This window comes from Apus apus, chromosome 15, assembly GCF_020740795.1.
Source record: "Apus apus isolate bApuApu2 chromosome 15, bApuApu2.pri.cur, whole genome shotgun sequence".
NCBI lineage: Eukaryota > Metazoa > Chordata > Aves > Apodiformes > Apodidae > Apus > Apus apus.
In genome coordinates this window covers 9,406,185-9,433,675 of record NC_067296.1, presented here as the reverse complement: position 1 = coordinate 9,433,675, position 27,491 = coordinate 9,406,185, and positions in this window count along the sequence as shown.

The window sequence follows — 27,491 nt, the reverse complement described above, 5'->3', positions numbered from 1 at the left end:
ACTCTCTTTTCCAAGACAGACTTGAATTCTCTTGCATTCATCTCAGAAGGGAACAGGGCTTTTTCATCTATGATGACAATGTTCTTAGGATAATTTTTATTTCTTTTTTAAAATGTGAGTTTGCATGTATCATTTGTGTACATGTATTTCTAACCATATTTGGAAAAAATTGTATTTGTGAGTATATTTTTTTTTGTCTGTAGTACTGATTAAATAAGAATTACTGAAGACTTTATAAAAGTCCCAGCTGAAGCAGAAAATTTCCTCCTGATGCTATAATATATCCATCCTTCCTCTTTTAAACATAGACCTTCTACCTAGCAGGTGCAGTGGCTACACAATGTGTTCAGCAATAATTACCTTGCAAAGACCAAACCCCATACTGTTCTAGCACCTGGGAATGGTTGTACTGAATGCCCACATTAGCTTGTATTTCAAAAAGAAACACCTGCTTTTGATATTCTAAAGAGACTAGTGCAACTCCTGGGCAGAAACATCGGCAAGTGTCAGTGTCTCTGCCTGACTTCCCATACCATGCTATTTGCCTTTCAGTTGTGAGAGCTTTCTCTCCTCCCTGCCCTCCTCTTCCTTCCTGCAAGTATAGCTTTGACTTCATTTTGTGACAGATCACTTTGTCATCCCCCTCCCAGTTCAAAGGCTTTCTTTTTTCCTCTGTTCCTGCCTCCAGACACTGAGTTTTCTTTCTAGACAAGCAACAACATCTCACTTTACTTTTCAGAACATGCACATTCCTATTGGCAATGTTCACTTCTTCATCTGGGGACAATGGAGGCTTTTCTAGTCTTTTATTTTATTATTCCCAAAAATACTCTTATCTTTTTTAATAGGTTGATGAAAACTCTTGATTTGTCCTGAAAATAACAAAGCTCTTGGGATGGGCTTCAGTTTATCTTGGGAGAAGTTTTTGTTATTTGCTGTTGTTTTTAACATGTAACTTCAGATGACACAAAGAACAGAAGCAGAATTTGGACAGCAGCAGCACAGGGAACAAAATCCTTACATTTGTTTTGCTTGTGTAACACTGGTTTCCACTACCAAAACCAAAAGGCAGCCTGAAAAGTGACTTTAACAGAGCCTTGCTAACTAGCACCAGCAGTAGGAAGGACGACTGTTCCAAACGATTCCCACTGTGTGACATTTGCTCACTCTCTGCCTTGGCTCAGGACCTGTTGTCTCATGTGTGCTTGTATCTCTACTCATTGGTCACAGTGGTCAGAATTTCAAAAGTCTTTGGCACTTTCCAGTGTTCTCAAGGTGGATGGCTCTCCAAGAGGATGCCAAGAAGAAGGACCTGCACCAAATCCAGTCCCAGTATTTGGATTTCTAATGACCTGCTGAGCTCTTTTGAAAATGTCTTGCCAGCTCTCAACAACTCTTCACTTCTTCATAATGATCCAACTGTCAACAGGTTCCTGCCACAACTCATCCTGAGGAATTGGGCCTGCGAGGAATAAAATTAAGTTTCTTAATATTTAAATACAGGAGGAGCATGGGGTATTTCTTTGGACAACAATCCCATACTGAAATCCAAGCTGCAGAGTCTTCATGCTTCTTCTGGTATTCAAGCCAGCTCCATCCAGGTTGACTGAAATATTAATTCCATGTGCTGAAATGGTTTGTCCTAACCAATCAGAAAAGAAGAAAATGTGGAGTTACTGCTAAAACCTTTATAAGTCTCCCAGCTACTCCTTCGCTGTGCAAGTACCACTGCTTTTATTAAGTATGCAGGCATGAAGTGAGCAGATGTTTCAGTGACAACTGTGAAGCAAAACAACGGCAGTGGCTCCAGTTCCAGTGCTGGCTGTGATGAGGAGAACCTGTTGGTGCCAATGGCTCAATTTCTCTTTCTGTGCTACAGCTTTGGGAAATTCCAATCGAAACGGTGAGGAAATACAAGATCAGACTTTGCGTGCCAGGCAGCACCGCTAACCATCCGTGTGCAAAATATGTTACTTGCTTCATTTGAGGTTAATTTGAAGAGGAAGGGGATTCATTAGGGAAGAGTCTGCAGTACAGTGACATTAATTAGTTTTGCCTCTGACTTACGCTTGGCAAAGGTAGAAATCAGACTACCCAAATGGCAGCTTCTCAGGTTCTTTATAGATTTGCAGACATGCTCAGGCACCACTGGCAGGAGGGTGCTGGTGGAGAAGGGGCAGAGGGGTGGCCCCCCAGGCAGGAAGAGCAGGGTCTTCCCTATAAAGCCCCCAGACCCTTAAACTGGAGAAATGAGAAAGTGATATTTCCTGCTGGTTACTTCTGCCCATCTTTTTTTATTATTTTTTTTTTCCAAGAGCTCAAGCAACATTAGTTTCCTTCTGGTTTTTGCACTAGGGAAAGGATACCAAGTTCTGTCCCTCTCAGCAGGGCTGCCATCCTGAACTGCCAAGGCTTGGCCCCATCAGCAAACACAACATTTTCTCAAATCCCCAGACAATGAAACTTTATTTTCTATTTCATCCTTCTCGGAAGTGTGCTGATCTTTTCCCACCAAGGCAAGACAAGCATTATTTTGACCCATGGGATATTAAAAAAAAAAAATCACCAAGCAAATATAAGCAAGAAGAAGAGAAATCAGGAGAGTCTGTAATACAAATCATTTCTTTCAAAGAAATATGTGCCTTTCTTGAAACAAGAAATTTCTGTACCATAAATTAGCTGGGGATTGGCAGCTAAAAACTTGTTTAGTGGCAAGTATACATGACAACTCAAGTTAATGGCTTAAAAGAAATGACTGAGCTAAGCAGAATTTTCACGGAAACTCAATCAAATCCAACATTTGCTACCTCGTATCTTAAGACAGGTGAAGGTTAAAAATACAGGCAAAAAAACCCCCACCAGTCCTGACTGACTGCACTTTCCCATGGCTCCAACACAGAGGAGAAAATACATGGTAATCTGTAGCAGAGCAGAGGTGCTGAGGTCTCTAGAGCAGCCAAGTTATAGCACAAATTTAGTCACCCAAAGAGGAGGAAAGGGACTGTAACTAAACTGGTCCCTAGTTAGGTAAAGTGGCTGCAGAGCAGTCATTGTGATAAGGAATGAAATGTGTTGATAAGCATCTCTCCTTTGCCTCTATGCCCCTTCTTTTCCTGCCTCCTATCTTTCTTTAGCTAATTCTTTCTCTCAGCCTGTCTGGCAAAGCTGATCAATTTTTGATAGGTGGTCAATTTACCATCAAACTGTTTTTTTTTTTCCCAATAGGTAATTGCTTTTCAGCAGAACGATTTTTTCCCCCCCAGGAGAATAATAACAGTTTCCCTGGAAAATATTCTTATTTTTCTCATATCAAAATGTATATATAGGAAAAAGCCATATATGCTAGATTGTCAAGATTTTGAAAGATGAAAATTAACATCTTTTATATTAATATTAATTTCTTCAGCAGAAGTATCAGGGTCACTTTCTACACCAGCCGCCTTGCAACCTGAAATCTGTTCCTGGACACTGTCACTAGTGTTTTACTGAGACAGGAAGACCAAAAAAATCTGTTGTTTAATTGCTATTATCATTTTTATGGAAGTAGCTCTGAGAATCCAGCAGTCAATGAAAAGGAATTATAGCAGCTACAGTGCTCATATCTCATTATCTTCCTTACCCTGGAGAGTTTTCAATTAAAGAAATCATACCTGATGTCTCAGCAAGACAAAAAAAAATGTCTTCTTGCAAAAGTTGTGAAATATCCTCAGCTAAAATATTTTTTCTTAACCTCAGGAAGCTTACAAAACTCTCATGCTCTATTTGGTTGCCATCACAGATTTTGTCCAGAACTGAAGCAGTCTGAGCAGCAGGACCAACCAGAAAAATACTCCAAAGTAATGATCAGACACTGCCTCAGCATTTAACATGCTGTATTCACTTCAAAAGTCAAAACCAACAGAAGGCTCAGAAAGCTTAAGAATATCAGGAAGCACAAGTCATGCTCTGCAGTTCACCACACTTTGGGGTAACATTCTACACATGAAGAAGGACCTCCAAAAACAACACAATGAGCAATTTCACTTTGAACTACTCCTGGCACAGGGCCATCCAGTTGTGCTTGTCCACAGAGAGCCCATCTAAAGCATCCCTCACCTGGTTATAAATAGATGAAAGAAATGGGAAATAAATGGTATTAGATTGATTATTGCTACTCTGAATAAAAGACTTGTTTTCCCAGATCAAAATCTATAGGAATAAGGAAGACAATGTGCTAAGTACTAAGGGATTCATAACAATTTTTCAGCATCAGCTAACTCCTCTCTTTCTCTCTCTGGGTTTCTTCTCAGAAACAATCCCCATATGATATTTTATAGTAACCCCAAAACCACCAGTTTGGAAGCAATATTGCTGCCAATTGAGTCACACTGACAATATCAGGTATAATAATTCCTGCTCCTTTGTATCTTCTGCTGCAGGCAACTAAATGTTATTCTTATTTTCAGTTTGGGCTTCTGCATAATGAGAAGAGTTTTTACTCCATAGCTATGAAAGCACAGAAAGGGACATCTAAGGAAAGAAAAAAGTGAAAGAGAATTTTACCCAGGCCAGGCCTTGATAAACATTCTGTTTTGCAAGTGGATGGGAACCACCTCTAGTTCTGCACAAGGGTCATTAAACTGGATGATGTGTGACAATCCTTTGACCATCCCATCTCCAAGAGTGGTCAGAGCACAGAGCTTGAGATCACCTGATCATCTGCCCCATGTGTCACTTCTCCAGCTGTGAAAAAGTTCTTGAGCTCAGATATTCAGTATTCCTTCTAAAATGTTTCTTCACCATCAGTTATAACTCCTGACAGGCTTGTTATCCACTTATTTGCCCCATTTTCTGCCTTCAATAAATTTATGTGTCAGTTAGCTCCACAGTTTAATTACTCTGTGTGATAGAGTATTTATTCCTCTAAGGCACTCCTAGATGCATTTTAGACACCTATTGCTGGCAGGTGACTTTATATACTCCCAAATAATCAATCACATGCAAGGGACAGTGTTTGAGTATGCAAAACTGTACACAGAAAATCAAAGGCTGTCCTACAAATATCAGCCATGTGCTACTTGTTGTTATCCATCTGCTTTATACTGTGGGTTTTTGGTTCACCCTCAATTTCACCATTTTTTGTATGTACTTATGACACTCCTTGGAATGTTATCTCACTCTCCCTCCCAATGCTCCATTGCCATGAAACACCTGCTATTTAAATGACTAGATGGCCAACTGCTTTTTGCAGTGCTTCCTTTCTAGACAAGGGGTTAATCGAGGAGATGTGTACACAACATTTTCCTCAGTCTGTTCTACATTACAGTAATTAACCTTGGGTCCTGGACAGCAGACATGAGCAATTTGTTTTCATATAATCCTTTAACTGAAAGTCTTGTTCCTGGGTGTCTCTGACAAGCTTTGACAATTGTTCCTTAAATCCTAAAAGTGAGGATACTTGCCTCTTATAAATCACAGTTGTACACATACCTTTTTTTAAAGGATAAATATGATTTAGACATTTAAAAAACAGTATACAAGTGCCTAGAGAATGAACAGAAAAATCTGATTGACAAAGTATGTGGCAGCATTATATTAAAAGGACTCTGAAACTTCCATCTATATTCCAAGCCAGTTACAAGGGTCCAGAGCGTTATAATGGGATTTTAAAAGCCCCGTGATCAATCAGCTAGATGACTCCACTGATGCAGACACATTTAGTTTTCTTCCTAAAGGTCTCCGGTAACTGCTGGCATGCAGAAGAGACATTAGAGTGAAGAGGGAGCACATCCAGTGTTGGGGATAAAATATGGATAAGAACCAAATTGGGCTGATGACTGGGGTCACCACTAGGGAACTCCTCTGTGCTGCATAATTTAGCCAGACAACTATTTAAATTGAGTGGGTGCACAGAGAGGTCCAAAAAGAGAGAAAAAGACAAAAAAGAAAAAAAGAGTGGCCTAACCCGTTCCTTCATTGTTGAGAAACCAGCAAAACTCAGCCAAGAAACCCTAGAATTTCACTGGTTGTCTTGTACCTGAACATAAGTTTACTGGAAGGGTTGTGGTGGAGAAACAAGGTTCTTTACACTAAATCCCTACTTACTTTTTAAAATCAATGCTTAGAAACACCAGCAAGTGCCTAAATGCCTTTAAAATCCATGTTTTTCAGAGATTCTGTGAAAGTGCACTGATTATTGTCTGCTGAGAAGCTGACCACGTATCACACCATGAGGAAAGAGAAAGGAAAGCTTGCTGACATCAGGCCAATACCCTCCTGAGGGAGCTGACTTCCTTGCCTTTCTGATGCTGGGAGTGGAGCAGTGCCCTTGCTTTTCAAATCACACCAATTTCAGTTAAGTGAGCCTTGTCCTCTAACAATGGCACAAGAGTTTAAAAATGAAACCTAGGGGTATGGACAAAGAGCTCAGGCCTAAAATGTCTACTTGGTTCATCAACAGTAATACTCTGCAGTCATTGGCCAAGTGTGAAACTTGTGCAGCCCAGTCAGCTCCATTCAGTCTGATTCCTTATGTTTCTGCATACAAATGACAAACATGGAAAACAGAAGGGAACTGAAAATCCTTAAGGATACTGATACTGTCCCTGCAGGAGTGGCAAGTTTGACCAATCGATATGTGCAAAGGCATCAGGATGGCAAATAAGACCAACTGCAAGTGCAGTGCAGTCTGATGTAAGACCAGCTCCACACCTACAGCCAGCACATCACTGAAGAGCAACAAACAACTCAGCACCATCTTCAGAGGAATACTGAGGCAGCAAGTCACAGATGTCATATCCCATTTTCTATGTCATAAATTACATAATTTCTGTATGTAGGTATGTGAAACAAACTGCATGCAGAGAGAAGATAAAAAGAAAATAGAAAAGAGGCCTCTGTAGTCAGAAGCTTCCAGAAGGGTTCTTCAAAGATGACAAAATAAACTCTGAACTTCCACACTAACCCAATTACAAATTACATGATACTTTTGCTTCAATGAGGAGTACATACATTCAAATCACAAGGAAGGATGACAGGAGGAGTGTCATTGCCAACAATGCTGTCCAGCCCAAGGACCCTTTTGTAAGGAAGGTGTGGTGCTGCAAGCTGCAAATATGGCAGCCTAGCAAACTAAGGAAATTCTAGCCCTCCTATAAGCAGACATATTCAGAGAGAGAATTAAATATTGGAGAAGACTGTGTCACTTTTTTATAGTATTAAATTAACTTGAATTTACATTTTGTAGCTGATACATAATTTGAAACAAGATGAGACAGACTTTTGCAGATATGATTACAAAATTGTCATGGGTATAGTATTCCTTGCACAAACTCTGCAAGCAGCTATTTTACTAAAATATTTGCCATCCTGTCCTGTATGTCCTGGTAGCATATCTGCTGGAGTTACTTGGAATAGTCAGTCTAGTACTCAAAGAAACCCACAAACCAACAAAAAGCCCACAAGTGACAAAAAGCCCATTGCTTTAATAGAATTATTCAGAAGTGCATTTGTTACAGTTCATCTCTGTAACAAAATGAGTAACTTTAAAATACTTCTTCAGCTACATATTTTAAAGTACCACAAAAGTCCAGCTAATCTATTATTTTATTATAATTATTCTACTAGTTGTAGATGAAAGCAACAAAAGAAAGAAGTCCTTCGACAGCTTAATTCCCATGTCTCAGTATCATCCTCAATCCAATGTTCTAAGGTGCTATAAAGTAAGGTAAAGCAAAATGTTAATTCTTATCTTATTCATCATGTCTTATAAAAGACAATACTTATCAGCCATCTTTCCAGAAAAACTACTCAATGGCTGTCTCTACTTGCAGTGCTAAAATCCCCGGGTGGATTTGAAAGGGAATTTGTGCTTAGTATCAGAAAGGTGATTTTTTTTTTTTAGGGAAACTGTTACATTAATCTCTGATCTCTTGTCAGATGAGACTAATTTAAAAAGATGGGTGTTTATTAATCACTCTGTGTTTCAGCCTCTGGTAGCTTTTACATGCTTAGACAAAATCAAAATAGGACAGAAGGAAATAAGTTCTAAGGGCAGCTTATAGAATGAATAAATGGAGCAAACGTCAGAGAAGGATGCTGAATCCTCGTTTATAATGAGATGTTTTAAAATTAGTCTTCATATTATTTTGCCATTTATTAATTTGAAATATATGCTTGACATTTCTAATTAGAAATGGTAAATCAAGTCCCAGTCCTAGAAACGTTTATGGCCTTGGTTCTGAAGGCCACTCCAGCTTTTTCTTAAAGAAATAAAAAATAAAATATATAATTCTGAAATTATGAACTGAATTGGAGTGATCTGCATGCTTATGAATGCACATAGTATCTCAGTTTTTGTTCTGTCTTCCTGTGTCCATGGTCAGCTTTAATGATCATATCTGGATAAGGAGCCCATAATACATTTCCTTCATTTTCACATCTTCTTAAGTCAAGACTTGTCTTTCCTAAGAACTTAATAATATTTCCTGTTTCTTTAGTACTGTAGTCATTCTGATTTGTTTGTGTTTAAGAGTTGTTTGTGGTGTTGGTAGATATGGTTTAGGGTTTAGGGGAGAACTTTGTAGAGTAGGGATGATGGTTGGACTCGGTGATCCCAAGGGTTTTTTCCAACCTGAATAGTTCTATGATTCTGTCTCAACCCACAAGCTTCTAGTTGGTCTTTGTCCTCCTCACCCCACTGTATGTGTGTGTGTGGGGGAAAGTTGAGTGGGCAGCCACAGGGCTGGTTCTTTGTTACCATGTTAGGCCCAAACCACAACATGCAGTTACCTAAAACTTCTTATAAGAAATCAAAGGAAGATGCTCTTACCTCCTCTTTGAAGCTTTACAGCATATTTTTCCCCTGGGGTGTTAGTAGTAGTACTGAGAAAGTAATTCACAATGAATAATTTATCCAATTAATTTAATTTGGTTTCTTACTCTGCAATATCTATAATCAGATTGTGATTTTTCTCCCATCTATTTGTTACTTAAAACTGCTTCGCAAATTAATTTAGCAATAGCTGCCAGTTTACAATAGTCCCAATTATCTGATTACCACAGGAGATTCTGAACTGTTTCAACAATAGTTGTGTAAAATTGATGGAATTACAGTGGTAAAGCAGAGCCACTTGCAGCCACCTCAGCAGAACAAAGTGTTAATGTACAGACAGCATCAAGTCTTTTGGCTTCAAATTGGAATTTATCTTAATAAAAGAAGCTCATTCAATGCTAGAACAATTTAATTTTCTTCAAAAGATTTTACTCTATCAAAACATCTCACTTTATATATATATAACAAAAATTAACCTTGAGATTCCTAGATTTGAGGACTCTACCTTACTATTCACTTTAGCAGCTTGCTACCAATTCCTTTTTTTCCCCATCATCAATGCTCTGGCCTTTTGTGCCAGGGCCTGATGTCATATGAAACAGCAGAAATTCACCATATGAAACAATAGAAATTAAAATGTATAAAATAACACAATTTGTACTTCATGTGCTTCTGCAGAAGAACAGTAATTCCTGAAATTATAAACTTAAATATCTATTCTTTTAACAGGATATTTTTAGAGTGGCTCTAGACACTAATTTAGAGACAGTTCTAGAAACTCTCTTATGCTTTATGAGAAGAAAATAGTGGCTCTAGACAGAGCTATTAAATTTGGCCCAGAAATCAAGAAATGACATGACAGAAGTGGCAGTCCTGAGGCGGCTGTAGCTGCTCTAAAGGCCAAACCAGAGGCCACCTTCAAAAACTATTCTAGACCTTGTTCCAGCATCAGCTTCTGAAAGCAGCTCAAGAGGAGACTTTCCTGGGTTGGCTCAAGAGCTGCTCTCTGGGTTTGAGCTCCTCCAGTATCAATTCTAGAGGAACTGGTGCTAGAGGAGACTCCAGGAGACACAGCAGAGCAAACACCAGGAACCTCCAGAAGCATCTAATGGAAGTTTCAAGAGGACAGCTCATCCCTATTTATACCCAGAGCACTCACTACCTGACCTATTTTAAATTGCCCTTTTCCCCACAAATTTTGCCTTTCACTAACTTTTATCCAGGAACTACATTTTGCTGAAATTGTTTTCAAATTCAATAACTCAGTGGAGCTATTTTTAATGTAGCTTGAAACAAGGGAGATAAGAAGCACTTTGAACAGCTTAAACAAATAGGAAAGGTAGGATTAAGACAACTAAGCAGGCAATAACATTTTGTACAGAGGATAGGAGAGTGGCAGGACTGTCCATTTGTTTGGTTTTGCCTCCAGGAGTAGACACCTTAAATTTACTGTCTCTCTGCTAACATATTGTTGTTTGCTTTTTATATCCCTTTTTTATGAGCTCTGAGAAATCATTCTTTTCACATTTCAGCCACACTTATAAAAAGCATTTATCACATGCTGGTGGTTCACTGCATGTTACTCAAGCATTTTGGTTTTAAAGCAGGACATGATTTTAGGAATTTACTTTATTAATATATTGACCACTATACAATTAAGATTTCAGTTTCCTTCCTATTTCTGAATAACTGCAAAAAACCTGCAAACTTTATTTGTCAAAGATTTAATATTTCTGAAAAAAAGGAGGTAAGCAATGACCACAAGTAATTATCAGTAATAAAGAGCAGAGCATTAATTTTACCTGCAATCTGACAATCACCAAAATAGCAAGACAAGCAGTGGAACAAGTTCTGTAATTCTGACTAGAAATCCTTCCCAGAACTAACAGTTTAATGATATATGGTATTATGGTCAAGAGTACTGAATTCCTCTGTGCTTTTGCTCTGCTTTAGTCCCAGTTATCCCATTTCTTACTCCACTGAACTACTGGTCACACACTGTAATGTCTGGTGTGGAAAATACATTCCTACAGAGCACTGATTTGTTATTAACATGGAAATACTGTTCGTATTCTCAGTGGACCAACAAGTGGCTATACTGCCTCCCAGCTGTGTAAGAGTTCTCTGCTCTGTAGATTTATCAAAGTTATTTTGCATTATTTATTCTAAGTGTAGAGATAAGCTTTATTCCTCAAAAACAGACTTACATAAGTAACTCTTATGCTGAAAACTTTTGTTTTGAAGCACTTTGATGTTCTGTTGAAGAAGGAAATCCTGGTGCCAAGCAAAACAAAAAAAACCCTAAAAACTACAGAAGTGGTAAAAGAAATGTTTGGTAGACCTTTTCCATGTGTGAAGGGCTGCATGGAATATAGTAGATCCATTAGTAGAGGCAAACAGAATCATTGAACAGTCAGATATGATCCTAAAACCAGTAAGTTTAGCCCAAATGTAGAAATTGTCTGCATATTTCCAAGAATTTTTTGTCTCTAAATCCACTTGGTTTTAAACAGCCTCCTATAAACAATTCAGACCAAGAAACACGTGCCTGAGAAATACCACTTCCAAGAAAGCTCAACAGAAAACACAGAATCACAGAGTGATTTAGTTTGGAAGGGATCCCTGGAAGGCATCTTGTCCAGCCCCCAGAGAAAAACAAAGCCAACTTCAAAGCCTAATAGTAATGCACAGCAACTTGGAACATTCAAAACTATTTCTCCTTTGACTAGTGCCATTTCCACACTTTGAGATAAAACAGCTGTACAGTGTCATAGACGGAGCTCCAACACATGGAGTGAAGGACTGAAAAAAATTCACAAATAGTGATTCTTCAAACTCTTCCTAAGCCTGAGCCAGTCCTTTCAATTCATTTTATTATTCTGCACTGATGACTCATCCTGCTGTTTGCCCTTATGGAGAAAGCCCTGTTTTGAAACATTGCTGGTTTTCTTTCTGTCTCATGTTTCATTGGGTACTTTGTTGTTTGTTTTTAAATACAGTTGTTCTCAATCAATATTCTCCCCATGCAAAAAATGCTGACCATTGGTAGGCATATTCCACTGTAAAAGTCATGTATTGTCTTAAACATCTTTGTTTCCAGTCTTACACTTTGGACAGAAAAAAATTTAGCTGCTTAATATCTAGACAATTAGCTGAGCTGTTGATGTTATAACCGAACGGCACCTTTTGTGCTTTGATAGTTTCATTTGCTACCCCTGGAAGGAGCACAGATCTGACAGCAGCTTGTAGCAGAACACAGCAAATTGTTTGTACTACTATTTCCAATTATTACAGGGCACATTCAAAAAGAGGCTGAGAAGCAATTTAAAATTTAATATACTGGAAATGTAATTAAATTATTATTGTACTTCATAGGCAACCATAGAATTTCTCCATGAATTGTTAAATGGAATTTTAAAGCAAGTTTGGTAGTTCCCATGATCTGAGGCAATCAAGGTAGTTTCAGTAATTCATAGCTCTTAACCTTTTGGGCTAAGTCTATTTTATAGATACCCATGTTAATCAGGTTCAGAATGCTTCAGAGATTTTGTAATTTTGCTCCGATTACAAAATCAATAGCAATATTGTCTGTGTCTCAAAATAAGGACATAGCTGGTCAATATCAAAGCCAATGACATTTTATTATGAAGAAATACTCCAATAAAGTATTTTATCAAAAAGTCACTCCTTCCACTAGATATGCAGTTGCATGCATTTCTCCTCTAGGCAGAAAACAAAACTATACATTTCATTTGAGTATAACTGCACAGACCACAAGAAACAGAAGAGTAACTGAGGCTGAATCCTCTGCTAAAACCAAAACCAAGAGCAAATACAGTTTTAATACTCCTTTCTGATAAAAAGCTTATTCTAACCTCTGGCTAAAAATTGATTATGTTTGACCTGTTATGGACTGGATGGCATCAGATCTGACCACCACATGCTCTTTTACAGGTTACATAAGGAAACTATAAAAAATTCTATTACCATGACAACCAACTTTAGTTTGAGGTTATTTCATACCATTCCTGCAATCTCAAAACAATCTAATTTGGAAGGGATCTCTGAAGGTCAGCTCATCCAAACCACTGTTCAAACTGGGGTCAACTTCAGGTTATGTTAGGAGCACCTCCAAGGAGGGAGACTCCACAGTGTCCCTGGAAAACATGTTCCACTGTTAGATCACCCATAAAGTGAAAAAATCCTCTTCTCTTGTATTTCTATCCTTGAGCAGTAGCTTCCAGCATAGAAGACTGCAGCTTGTGGGTAGTCTATCCACGTTATTTCTACACACTGACAAGTACTGGATGCATTTGGTCTCCCTGTTCATTTTCTGGCACACTCCACAGCTTTTATCCTACCTAGACCCAAATGCAGTCATAGTATTTAGCCCATGGAGAGATGATAGCTGGGAATGTTCTCCTATCTGAACGTTAGATGCTGGAAATGGCCTGTGATTTCCTGCTCTACACTGCATTTTTGCTTTTGCTCTTACATAAAACACTACATGATGCTTTGTCATCCATCAAATGTATTACAAAGGCTTGTTGAGCCCTTCCAGAGGAAAAAAAAATAAAAAAAGAATTGGAAAACAAACAGAACAAAACCCCCCTTTTTCATTCTGGCTCAGCTACAGGAAAAGCCTGACTGGTTTGAGGTGAAGCAAGGTGTTAGCTTTGCACCATACCTGGCTCTTCTGGCACATAACCAGTCTCCAGCAGATTCTACAACACAGCTAAATGACATTACACCTTAACACTTGTATCAGTCAGGGTTACATTCATAACACTTTTCCTGCTCAGCGATTGTGCCTGTTACAGAACAAACTAAATTTGCTCGTGGTAGCAAATTTTGCCCTTAACATCTGAACAAAGTCAAAGTCTTTGTTACAGCTACTGATGTGTGCCTAAAAGCAGGATTTAGTCCAATGTCTACAATGGATCTAGAATTGAGTGTACATAATGCCTTAAGTAGTTTTTAAGTGGTTGTGTGGTTCCTGGGGCTTCCCCTGCTCTCCCTTTATTCTTTTTTGTCTTCTGGTACAACAGAAACATTTGTCTATATAATTGTAACATTGAAAGGCTGACAATTTTAAAAGGAAAAATAAATAGAAACATTTCTGAGGTAATTGTTTTAGGTGTTCTCCTTTGTATGATGAAGCTCTATAGTAATTTCATTGGAAGGTCAGAGAACAAGAAAAAGACAGTAGCAGAAATAGAAAACTATTAACTTGTGCTTTTTGTTGTGTTGTTTTTTTTTTAAACCTACTAATTGAATATTGTGAAAAAGAAAGGGAAAAAGAAAGAGAAAGGGTAAAGGTCTTTTACATATTGATTCTGATAGAGACTTGAGAACAAAAATAAAGTCATCTCCATTTACATGTGATTACTACTACATTTTCATGCAATTGCATGCAAAGTAGACATTTCACATTTGCAGAATTCCAGGAGTCACAAATACAACCAATTTTACATACAAAATATTGGTGTTTAGGATCATCATGGCCTGTGCATTGGTCATGTTTTTTAATACTTTGAACACAATTTCTGATCTATTTTTTTCATAACCAGAAGCATTTGGCTTGCACAGACTTCCAGTTCTGAGCCCTTTGCCTAAGGGGGTTGTTGAGTGTTTTGTTGGTAAGGAATGAGGTGTCCTGCAGCCAGGCAGCCTCACAGAGCAGCTGGAGCTGAAGTGCAATGCTGCAGAGCCAGCACCCCTCAGCACTTCATAGCAAAGCTTTGACAAACAACCTTGGACGGAAGAGGTAAATTTTTCACCCTGAGGACTGTTGAACATTGAAATAGTCTCCCAGGGGAAGTTGTAGATTCCCCCACATTGGACAGTTTTAAACTGCAGCTTGACAGGATGCTGAGCCATCTCATACAAACTATATTATCTGGAAAGGTTGGACTAGATGATCCTTGAGGTCCCTTCCAACCTGGCATTCTGTGATTCCATAATTCTATGAAACAAGAGTCAGAGCTGCTGAGGATGAAAAGAAGATACTACCTCAACTAGATTGACACAGCTCCATCTCCTTGACTTTGGAAACATATCAATATAGTGCTATGATCAGCAACCATGTGAAAGCTCTTTTGGGGCAAGGAACAGGAGCACTCAGTCTCTAGCTGCAGAAGGCAATGAAGTCTTAAAAATTACCCACAAGAAAACAAGCCCTGTTGCTACTTGCCACAGCTTCCTACTACTGAAGGAACTTCAAAATGTTTGTGAAAAGATTGAAAGGACTTTTAAGTTAAGGAAAACATCTTTTCAAACCCAAATAGCCATGTCACCTGGCATCTTTCATCATGTAAACACAATCTTTATACTGTTATGTCAATTGCTTTCAAAATAGGTGTTTATTACAAATGTTGACATGACTTTGGACATCACTGTGTTTTTATCTACCATAAGTGCCAAAATATAAGTCATCAGCAATTGCTTACAAAAAAACCCTTCAGAAATTATTAATTTATGTTTTGTTAGTTGTCACAAACAATCTCAAAAAGATCTCCCACAAGAAGATATGAGAAAAAAATGCTTATTTTTAAAAGTACTAACAGTCTGTAATTCCAATCATTGAGAAGTCCTATTAATGCAACTTGGAATGCAAATCTTATAACCTCAAATTGCTATTTCATGAAATGAATCTTTTGTATTTTATGATGTTGCAATTGTGTATTGGTAAACCGTATATGCTGTAGGAAGTTGTTTTCCATGGAAAATTGTGGCTTTTTAACAAACAGAAACAAGTTTGTGGGTTTCCTTTGCATTAACAGAGTCTCACTATCTCTGAGCAAATCTGTGAATGTTATGGAGCAGGGTGCAGGACAGGAATAAATCTGCACCTTGAACCCTGTGACATGCCCATGAATCCAAAACTCTCCAAGTTTTGGAAGGTATTATATAGTAGAAATGCTCAAAGCTAAGTACACTTGTGGCCCATAAATGGATAGGAAATTGGCAAATTACATCGTTAAACACTTTTTGGAAGTATTAGCCTAAGAGTTCAATTTTGCTAGTTAATAGAATAGAATAAATAGAAAGCTTTTATCAATACCCATTAAGAGAACTAAACACTTTCTGCAAAAGAAATCTGTTGTTACATTTCTTATTTTATTCATGTGTGCTCTGTATATTTACTGGCTCTGCACAAAATGCAAACCCCTCTTCAGCCTTCAATAAGATACATGGGCTATATATATATCTATATACACATTTTAAAAAAAAGAAATTGCCAACAGTCTGCAGATAAACACCTGACTGACTGACAGTTAGTAGGTGTCACCTTCTAATTTAAAAACCAATTTAAATTTAACCATCATACTGTTGAGAAAAGTATTACCTTTCATTCAATAATTATACTTAATTGGCTTGAAGATTTAAATGCTGCATTGGCTACAAACATTTCAAGCTGTGCATAATGTCTAAGACTCTTCAGAAGACTGCAGTTATTGAAGAGTTTGAGTCTCCTCCTAGACTTACCATAGAAAAAAACAAAAACCTAACAGCCTTTTCCTCACTTGCAAGTCATTGCAAACAAATGACTTGATTCCCATGCTGGAAAGAGGGGGAAGGAATAATTCAGCTTCTTTTAATGAAAACATGCCACTTCATATTTGCCAGAACAGGGAGAAGCTTGAAATTTTTTAGCTAAATTTAGGTCTTGTGCAGGGTGAATAGCACTTGCCAATCTGCACCACGTTAAAGTGGCTGGTTTGCAGAAGAGAATTGTGAATACACACCAGTTAACAAGAAAGTGTCTTAAGATAGCATCGACTGATAGCCAGTGTCACAGAGTGTTTGGTATGTCAAACAGAACCAGCTGAATATTAGAGATGTCTTTCAGAACCAAGGTCAGCGGCAGGGCAAAGTGCTGTCCAGTCCCCCTTCGCTGCACCCTGGGAATCCCCTGCCAGAGCACTCGATTTGCCTTTCAAAGAAACATTCACTTCCTTCGCCTCTGGCTAGGGCAGAGTTTGAGGCTAGAAAGACTATTATTCCTGCTCGGTTTTAGATCAGCTTCAGTAAACAGTTAAGCTAACCATAGTCCTTCTAAGCCTTTGAAGTCGGGGGCTATTTGTATTACAACTAATGCCACAACTTCGGCTTTGTTCTTCCTTGTTCCAAGCCCTGCTTTGAACCCTTTTACTTGTAGGATTTAGTTCACAGTTCATTCCTTCAAAATGTCTTTTTTGTTGTTCTTCATTCTAGGTTTGGAAAGGACCTGGCAGAATTCTGCCTCCATCATATAAACAGAAATTTATTGCTCATAGAATTCTTTACAACCCAGTGATTTTATAGCAATTTTACAAACCTCTGGTCTTTTATGGGGTCTGCCCATCATGAGCACCAATTATGTCTTCCATCTAGCAGCTGGGTGCAGAGGAAACTTCCCAGAGATTTACCAGCAGTCTGCAAAACAACACTGCCTCACCAGCCAGCAAATACTGCTGCTGTGATTTGTGGCTGCCAGCTCCAGTGGGTTTGCTCCAAACTACTGAAAGAAACTACTCCTGAAATTCTGCAAAAATGCCTTCTGCTTCCAGGATACAGAGCCACAGTTTGCTTTCAGTATGCTGCAGAGAAACAGGCAGTATGAGGTTGAAGAACATTTACAGAACATGAGAACCTGCACACATCAAGTACCCCAAAACCATGCTGGCTACTTCATGCTTGACAGTACTTCCAAATATCTCACAGGTAAATTTAAAGGCCATATAAATCCAACGTCCACAGCTACTTGTGACAAAATGTTTATGACACCCCACAACAACAACAACTTCACTTTTCTGCTTCCTGTAACTGCAAGAAACAATGGAGTCCTTCTCCTGGTCTGCAGAGTCAGCACAAGAAGGAGTGATCCACAGATACAAACCTACTGCTTGTGAGAGTCAGAGCAATCAGACTGATGCTGATTGTAAAGTCCATTCTAAAATGCAGTCTCCCAGTAAGAATTAGGCAAGGCACTGAGACCCATCCCTCTCACTAATTCTTGCTGTACAGATGCTTTCATACCATGTGAGGAGTTCCCTTATACCAGAGAAATCTATAGGTGGCTACTCAAAGTACCATTGCTTGGAGAGACTAAAATCTGGCATATTTTTCTTAAAAAAAATAGTCCTGGATGGAATTTGGATCTACAATCACATATGAGAAAAACTGCAGTCTACATCTGCTTACAAATCAAATCTGAAAGCTTCACTAAGTTGAAAAAATTTACTTAGACAATGCACAGTGGTATAGCATTTACCGTTATTTAGAAATTTGGGTGCAAATTGAGAAACTAAAAAAAGCCCATCAGTACAGGTTTGTCTGCTACCACCTCACTGTAATATCCAAGTTAGAAAGGGCAGAAGCAAAGCACAGTAAAATATAAACACTACCAGAAGTGTGTGAGGCCCATAATGCGGTGCAGCAGTCCCCCTGCATTCATCCAGCACACAACACTTTGTCCTTAACAAGGCATTAATCATCCTTTTGGTGACATGGGGGAGCCTTTCACTCTGCTGCTGGTGAAGATGTTCTAAATCTTCACTTTGTTTTTAGGGATTCTGGCTTGTTTGTGCTCTCACTATGCCAGGAAACGCGTCTGCTCTTAATGATAGATTTTCTTGTTTGAGCCTTGGCTGTTTTCTGGTTTATTTAGCTAAACTGAGATGCTCGAGCACAGAGAGCATCCTTGGGTATGCTCATCTGATGGGTTTTTCTATGTATTTATATTACTGTATGGTCTGAATAAGCCACACTTCTAACACAGCTTTTACACAATATCCTTGCAAAGGAAGAAAATGCTATGATCCCTATTTTAAAGTGGAAAGACAAGCCACAAACACTAAACACCAGACAACCACAAAGAATGTTGACTGTACTGGGATTCACAGAGATCTTAACTGCATAATGCCTGGTGGAAAAGACTGAGTCCTACATGACACTCAGGGGGGGAAAAGAAAACCCAAACAAAACATCAAAAAACCCACTCAACACTCCACATTTTATTTTTATAGTTGCAAGAACTCAATGAGTTTTGTAGATCGTAGCATTCCAGAAGTGAGTTATTTATGCCTACTGTTGGATTATTAGATTTGGGGTTATGCACTTGAGAATTTGAGAATATCAGCTTTTCATCTCCTTTGGATTTGTTGAGGATCATAGAAGAAGAGAAAACAATCACCTCTTTTTTTCCTCTGTGGTAGCGAATGTTATAGTTACTCAGCAATTTTACGACACCTGCTACTTTCATTGCACCATTTGTGTGATCTGAGCAATCTCAGTGCCCAGCACAGATATTTGAGGGGTCTGGGCTACCTGCTGAAGGTCACACAAATGATACAACTTCGTGCATAATCACTGCCTGCTGCTTTAGGGCCGTTTTGTGAAATTCTTATGGCTGGTAGTTAGTAGCTCTCCTGGCAACTCTGCTTGAGTTGGAGGGAGACCTGAGGATTAAGAACTGCTCCTGCACAGTGTGTCTCACACAAGAGAATGGATAAAACCTCAGGAAATAAGTGGCTACAAAAATCAATACAGACAGATGTTCCACCAAAATGAAGTATTTTTCATTAAAATAAGAGCAAGCACATCAGGCCAGAAAGTAGAAACTTTAGCTGAAGTTAACAGAACCAATACAAGTCTGGGTCTGCCTGACAGTTACTGTCAGAGTGCCAGAGAAGACAAAGGCAGCAGCAATACAAAAGAAAAATGCAGAAGAATGCAGACAAAAAAATAGATACTGCTATAGAAGAGTAAAACCTGTGCTATTCAAAAAAATACCCTGAGACCATCAGGAAACCTTCTTCAGAAAAAGATAAAAATCTAATGTTTTAACTGTGCTTATATAATATAACCAAGTATAATATAACCTGACAAGTTCCTAATCAGGGCTAACAACCTTTGTCAGAGGATGGTCAGCAAATAGATGGTCAGTTTAAGAGACAAGAGAAATAACTCTAGAAGGCCCATGGGTCTCTTCCTCATCAACAAAGAGCAAATGACCTTTTCTTGCAACATGTTGCAGCAGGAGCAAGAAAGAAAACTGAATGTAAAGCAGCCACCCAAAGGCTGTGATCGCACAGGCAGTGAAACCTCTTGGGTGGCTCTCCAGTGCCAGAGGAAAGAGGTATTGCCCCTCTTTTCTTTCTTCCCTCTCTCACAAAAAAGTCCACCATTCCCACTGAGGGCTCTTGCCTCCCACCTGCTGCTTTCCTCCCCTTCCATGGAGTGACTCAAATGGCAATATTTCAAATACAACCTGCAAAAATTTATTGTAGGACCAGCTGAATGAGTTGGTGAAAGAACTGCTGGATTTCAGAAGAAATGTGGGGCAGAGGGAGGAGAAAGGTGGAAAGGAGCTGTGTCTCAGTCTTGGGTAGCTGAGCTGGACTGTCACAGGAGCTGGACAAGTAGGTCAGTGTCTGCTCTTATTGCAGAGTGGAAATATTAAATGGAGTTTGGTAAGACAGGTTTCTGGTAGTCTGGAAACAGCAGGAACAATGAAATCTGGACAAGTTGAAAACACTCCTTAGTTTTCATAAAAGATTAGGGTTATTTTCTTGAGAAAAATAAAGTTGTTTGCTTGGTAATGAGGAGTGTGTTAAGAGAGTAAAGTGTTAAAGATTAACAGAGAATTTATTAATAAATCTTTCACTGTCAAGAATAATCTTTTTCCTTCCTGTTGTCATGGGAAGGAGAAAGTCTTTCACTGGAGTTTTTGAAAGCCTGAATTCACTGCATTTGAAGTTGTGCCCCAATTTCATTACAATTTGATTTCATCCATAGGCTAAATATCAAACATAGCTCAAATCTTCTGAAAACCTTCTGAGGTAAAAGGAATACAGTTTTTGACTAGGAAGAAGAATTTTCAAACCACTTCAGAACATTCATCCCTTTTTCATTTTAGTGTGTCAGGTGCACAGATATCACATTCATTTGCTCTTGGAGAGGTAAGAGGAGTAACAGGTGAAAATTGGTAATCCCATCGATTTACTGAACCCCAAAGTTACCCTATTTTATGTCAGTCCTCAGTTATCAGGCACTGTTGAGTGGCATTACTTTGAGCAGGAAGATGAAATAATAAGCAAATGCACCTATCATCTGTCCCTAGGGTTTCTTAAAATGGTAACTAAGAAACGTGGAAGTGCCAAGCAAAACTCTAAATCTTTGGAGAGAAGCCTGATTTTGCAGGAAAGCCTGTTTCCATTTAATACACTGGAAAAAAACTCCAACATTGTTCATACACATGAAGAAAGGAGACAGTATTGGCAAGGGCAGCGAGTCCTTGCACAGTCTACACAAGCACCAGCCATTCAAACTACCATAGCTGGGAAATGGAATCCCAGAGCTTGTCTAGACAGAGACCAACTGTGAATTGAATTTTGTGCCTATAAAGGATCGTACTGAACTGAAACAAAGCAGAATGCTAAGACATCACTAACCACATAATGCAAATTTAATTTGGCAGGCCAATGCGATTTTAGCGCTTTTCTTCACTTTTCTTGAAATAGTTACTAAAAAATGAGTTTTAACATGAATAAGTAACTAGAATATCATTACACATGTCTTAAAACAGGTCAAATTTTGTTTTTATTTTGTGCCAACTCATGAGAATTTTCTTCCTTTTCTGTGAGTCTGAGATTTTGCTTAGAACCCTCTAAGAAATAGAATTTCATGCTTAAGTCAGTCAGATCCACATTTCATTTAGGTTTCCTGCAAAACCATCAAGCTGTTCCAGTTTCACTTAAAAGGTTTAAGACGTGACCCAGTAAGAAAATATTAAACCAGTTAAATTACCCAATTACCCTTTTTCCTTCCGCTCAGAGAAACTGACATTCCAAACTTGGCTCAAACTCTGCTTAGATAAGAAAGTTCAAAGTCTTCATTACAAATTTTCCAGGGATATAGGAGGGCACATTTGCTCCTTACTGTCCTGACAGCTGTAAACCCTGAGTCAATCTCTTGCTGACCACCAGCACTGACTCAGTTGTTTGAGAAATCACAGAATTTCCCAAACATCATTTTCCTTAATGTATTATATTTCCATTGAAGTAGATGTTTCAAGGAGATTTGCAATCTCTAAATCACTTTTGCACCTAAAATAACAACAATCACACCTGTAACCATTTCTGCACCAACTCAGGTAGGCACCAAAACTGCATGTTGTTCATATTCCATGTTTTGAAACTTCCGTTCACCTCTCTTCTCTCTGATGATCCAAAAAATGGACATAACCTACATTATTTCTAATATATATTTCCAGTCAGATGTTCTTTTTCAAAATTGATAGCTAACATCTAGTTATCTTCCTCTATTCTCCCTTTCCCAGACTTAAAATATCCATCAGTAACTCCTGCAAGTAGCTTCTGCTGAAGTCACAGGACTGCTTTGCTTGTCTTCTGAGCAGAAAAACAAAATAAGCAGCTGTCTTCATGCAGTTCTTCCCAAGGTCTTCAGAGCTTTTTATGAGTTCAGGATTTGATTTGTGTAAGGAAGAACTTGTCCTTTTATTAGTCAACACAGCTTGCTTGACAAATTTGTCTAATGTGGCCATATTATATATTTCAACTTGCTGACATATAACGATTGAGCAGAGGTCAGACTGGAAACTCAAGGATTAACCAGCACTTGTTTCATATTTCATCTTTCAAAACCAATAGAAAATGGCATGCACTCCCCAGCTGCCTGCCAGTGAAAGAGAAGATACCTCATAAATAATAAGCAGTGTTTTCAATTAAATGAAACTTCTCAGAGAAGAAAATCCAAAAAGGAAAATATAGTTTAAATGTTGCTAATTTAAAACAAACTCAAAAAATAAGAGGAATATCTATTCTTTCATTAATCTGTGTTTAAGGTAATGATACTTCATGGGGTTTTGTAAAATTATATTTTAAATTAATTTGGTTACTCAAAAAAGGGAATAAAAAAGCATGTGGGAGACTAAAAAAAAAAAATACCTTAGAGTGATTACTAGATTATAGTGCAACCACAAGACATGCTTCTCAAACTGATGAATTAAACTAAGTAATGCTGTCTTTCCCACACCAACTTGCTCACAAAACAGCTTGTCACAAAGGTGTCTCAGTCACTAAGATTTTGAAGACTACATACTGGGAGCTTATTTTGATATCAAAGTGGTTTCTTCATGCAGCAGTCCTTCCAAGCAGTTGACTAGCATGCTAAACAAGGCCAACATGGCAGAGTTAATGCAGAGGAGGGTACAGACAGAAGGAGGAGTTTTTGTTTGGCTTGTGTCCCTCTGTAAGAGACTCATTCTCTTCCATTCGCACCAGAAAGTTTTCTTTCTTAGGTGAGACAATTCTCTAAGTTTGGCAATAGCTCCCTCCATTTCCTAGTTTCACCCTACAGCAAGATACCACCATGGTGTGTCTTCTCAAGAAGTGCTATTTCTAGATCTCTCCAGAACTACAAAAAGCTCTAGGACAGTTCAGATGGGTTCCTAATCATATCACCAACTATTTCTTCAGTTAGGTTGCAGGTGATCTGCTTTCACTGACTAATTGCTTGGCTTGAGTCAAGTCTCAAGCAAAATCCATAGATTACAGGACAAAACTTGTTTCTAAGTAGAGCATCATTCTATAAAAAGCTGAAAAGGAACCCACATTGTTTAGCCTAGTGAAACACCTTCCTGTTTTTGATGTATGAATCAGTACATTGGGATAGAGCAAATCCTTTGGTTCTCATTTAAATACCAACATGGATGCCATCCTTCCTGTCTCTACCTTAAATGTTCTCTGATTCCATTCAAAATTAAGGATTTGTTCTCTCTGGGACCACACTGGTCACTGGTCTGGGAATAATGTCTTACCTGGAAGTTGTACTTTTACTACACATCCTGTTATTTTTTTTTTTCTTTAAACAGCTCCTATCTTTATAAGCTAACAAATGATGAGTTCTTCATTGCATCCATCTGGCAGCTAAATCAAAATGCTTTCTTTGATGAAATAAATGTTGCATGCCTGAAGTACTTTGTTACTATATGAGGCACAAATTGTTTCTTCCAGATTAAACTGATTTCAGGCAGTTTCTACTCTTTGTATGAAAATGAGCTGTGCAATTACTGCAATTATCTCAGTCAGTATGGGAAGGGTAAATAATATCGTGTTGTCAGGTCCACATTTCTGACCAGCTGTCTAATACAATTTATTTAGGAATATTTATCTCCACAGTGAAGTGGGTTTTTTTGAAGATGGTATTTTTTGTGTGTGGTTGGTTTGTTCTGCCACACCCAATAAGAATTTCAGCCTTTATAATTTCTCCTAATTATGCTCAGGCTGCAGTTAGCTAATTAGAAACAGTGCAACCATTTCAAACAATTGAATTTACATTTATTCTCTTATTTCTCTGCACCTTTTAGGATGTTTTCACAATGTGTTTTACATGCAAGAAGCTGTAGTAGAACCATTATGAAATTAATTTTTTTGATCACTGATCAGTCTGAGTTCATAGAGATTAAGCTTGATAAGGTAAAGACATTGGCTAGAATCAGAAAGATCCTACAGGAGCTCTACTCAGAGTAGAGCTCTAGAGAGCAGAGGAGAACCCAAATTTCAGGACAGTAGGGAAGTGGGAGGACAGGGTGTTTAACTTTCTTACTGTTGCACTTAGGCAATGTCTTGTGTTTTTGTAGTGCTTTAGTCCCACGATCCACTAAATGGTTTGCAAACTTTAACGGAATGAAGCCATAAGTCTTCCTGAGACTAGAGGAATAGAGTTACTGTTCCACAGATGATAAAACTGGGGAGCAGAAAGGCTAATAATGGGATTCCAGCTCTCAGGCACCATCCCCTTCCTGAGCCATTCAAAGAGGATCCAGCTGCCCTGCCAGCTTTCAGTCCACCAGCAGCCTTGATTCTCATCTGATAGATCCTTTATCTGTGTAAGTGTCTTTGCCTGCACACAGAGCAGTAAGAGCAGTGCAAACAGCTCATCTTTATCATTGCCATCCTGCCCGTGCACCTCTGGGACTGACTGACAGTTGCGCCAGGTGCCAGTGACAGGAACAGCAATCTTCTATCTCCTTCTGAGCTCTTATCTAGCAGAGGACAGATAGGGGAAGACACAAACCTGTGGAGCAGAATCAGAAAGGCAAGACCTCAGAAGATAACTTTGCAGCAGTTCTTGGAATATTGCACCTGTTTCTCAAAAGACTGGAGTTGTCATTGGTCAAGCTCAAAATTTCTAACAAGTGCTTAGATTTACTGCTACAGCTGAGATGGAGCTATTGAACTCCAGAAGCAGAGCTCTGAACACATCACTGCAATATCCATGTGTCCTTCTGCATTAGCTTTCATGTTCTAAATATTCATGCTTGTATGGCATTCTATTGAATAAAGAAAAAAAATCAAATAGGAATGAGAAGAAATCCTTTTTCATCTCTTCGTGATTCTGCTGTTGCATTAATAAAAGGAAGCATTCAGTCTTCAATTGCCAATAAAAAATTAAAAAATTAGAATATTTTATTAGTCATTAATGGCAGTCATTAATTAATTGCATCATCTTGTGTGTTATACTGGTGAAAACCTACAATAACAATTCCACTTACAATGTAAATCACATTTCTTGATTTCAGTCAAGGTGCTGTGGATCTGCAGAGATTTCAGTATGAGCATGAACCACAGTCATTTTTTCAGGCATTCCCATTGCACACAGACCTTACAAACTAAGTGTGCTGGGAAATAATATTTCCAAAAGTTATTTTTAACATATTCTGGATTTTATTGTATACCTGGTCCTCACTATAAAATCTTAGAATAAATGGTTGTATATTACAATAAATACTAAGCATATCTTCTGAGCACTTTCACTATCTTATTGCTACACTAGCAGAACATCTTACAGCCTTCACTGTACTTATTCTTACCGGTCCTAGAGGGGAAGAACTGTTATTCCCCTCTTCACAGATGAAGAAATACATGGTCCCAACAGCATCATGCTGGGATACAACTCAGATGATATTGCAGAAACAAGTTAGCTTTTATCTGAACACTTGGCTTTGATTCAATCCAAATGAGATGTGTTTAACCTGGACAAAGTGCAATCCAGAAGTGACCACACTTCTGCAAAATCTGGACTAGTTTAGAGGTAGCTTGGCTTAGAGAGTTCAGATAATTCAAGATTAAGAAGAATAATTTGTCTAAGGAAAATTCCCTTAATGTCCCAAGATGAGCCCTTCTCTGTATAAAAAAAACAGATTTACTTAAGTTGAAATGTCATATGCTTATTATTTTCTAAAGTGCTAAATTATATGACTAATGGAAAGTTCTCCAATAAAAGCAACCCTTTTTCCAAACCATCACAGAACATTCAAGTGGACTGTTGTGTCCTCATTCTCACATATGATTACTTCCCTGCCCATTTCTTTTCCTCTCACATCTGAGATTGCTAACTTAAATAAAGCTTCAACTGGCTTCTTGTAAATACTTATCCACAGATTGCACTGAGTTTCAAGCAAGCAAAGATGAATCTATATTTACTCTGCTCTTGACACTTGCCATTAACAAAGTAGAAATTACCACTAACCTAAATGTGACTATCAGACACATACCCAGCTTTTACTCTTCACTGTATGCAAGTTATCTACCCACTAGATATGGACATGACATCCTTCATCTAAGTTCTACAAATGATTGGGTCATTTTCCCTGCACAGACCAGGCACATTGTTTAAGATTCACATAAAATATGCAGCATTCTTCTTTTCAGAGTTCCTTTGAAAAGATGTCTTGCACTTGGTTCAAAAGAAAAATCCCAGGGGAAAAATTCACAATAAATAAAATATTTATTTGGCTTCCTAGACAAACTAAAGTGAACCAAGTAACACCTGAGGTGTTACATGGCAGTGGGGGAAGGCTCAAAGAAAGGGGGAGGTCTGGCAGTGAGAGCAACTCTCCTTCAAAGAGTGAGATGGATGAGGGGAAAGAGGAGTTGAATAGAAGTAGTAGTAAATGCATTAAACAGCATCAAATCCTGAACAAAACTATCATGTGACATCAGAAGTCACAATGCGTTAAGACCGAGAAACGCTGACTTCAAGAAAGCTGCAACTCAGGGGAGCCTAGATCCAGTGGCTAGAACAACTTTGAAGTTGGGTTCTGATTTTAAACCTTGGAGGCTGGAAACAAACTTCAACAGGACTCGTGTGCTCACAGCCTGCCAAAGTGGGGCCACTCCACCACATGGAAGTGTATCTGTATTCCTGCATCGGGGAATCAAGCTGCCTGCAAACACTGGACATCCCTGTGCCCCCTGTCACAAGACTTTACATGAGGTGTTTTCCCTACACACACATGGTTGAATCAGAGTTCTGCAACAGCTCACGTGCTCATTCACAGGAAAGTTACAGAACATTCTCACAAGTCCCCAGATTCATATAAAAATTCCTAAAATTTTTCCTGAGCAGGAAGGGACAAATTATACTTCTAGTACAGACCACAGGAGAGTTTTATTACAGGTGCAGGAACTTGTTGGTATGTGCTTTGTTTGGAGTTTTTGCAGAGTAAGTTTGATCCCAGCAGAGTGCCTCAGGCACTGAGAGAATATGCGAAACATGAGAGAAACAGTGGCCAGCAAGATTACAGGACTCATTTCTGTTTTGAGGTATGCATGCATCTGTTGTCCATCAAAAAGATATTATTAAGCATCACTGCCATATTTATCTCAGC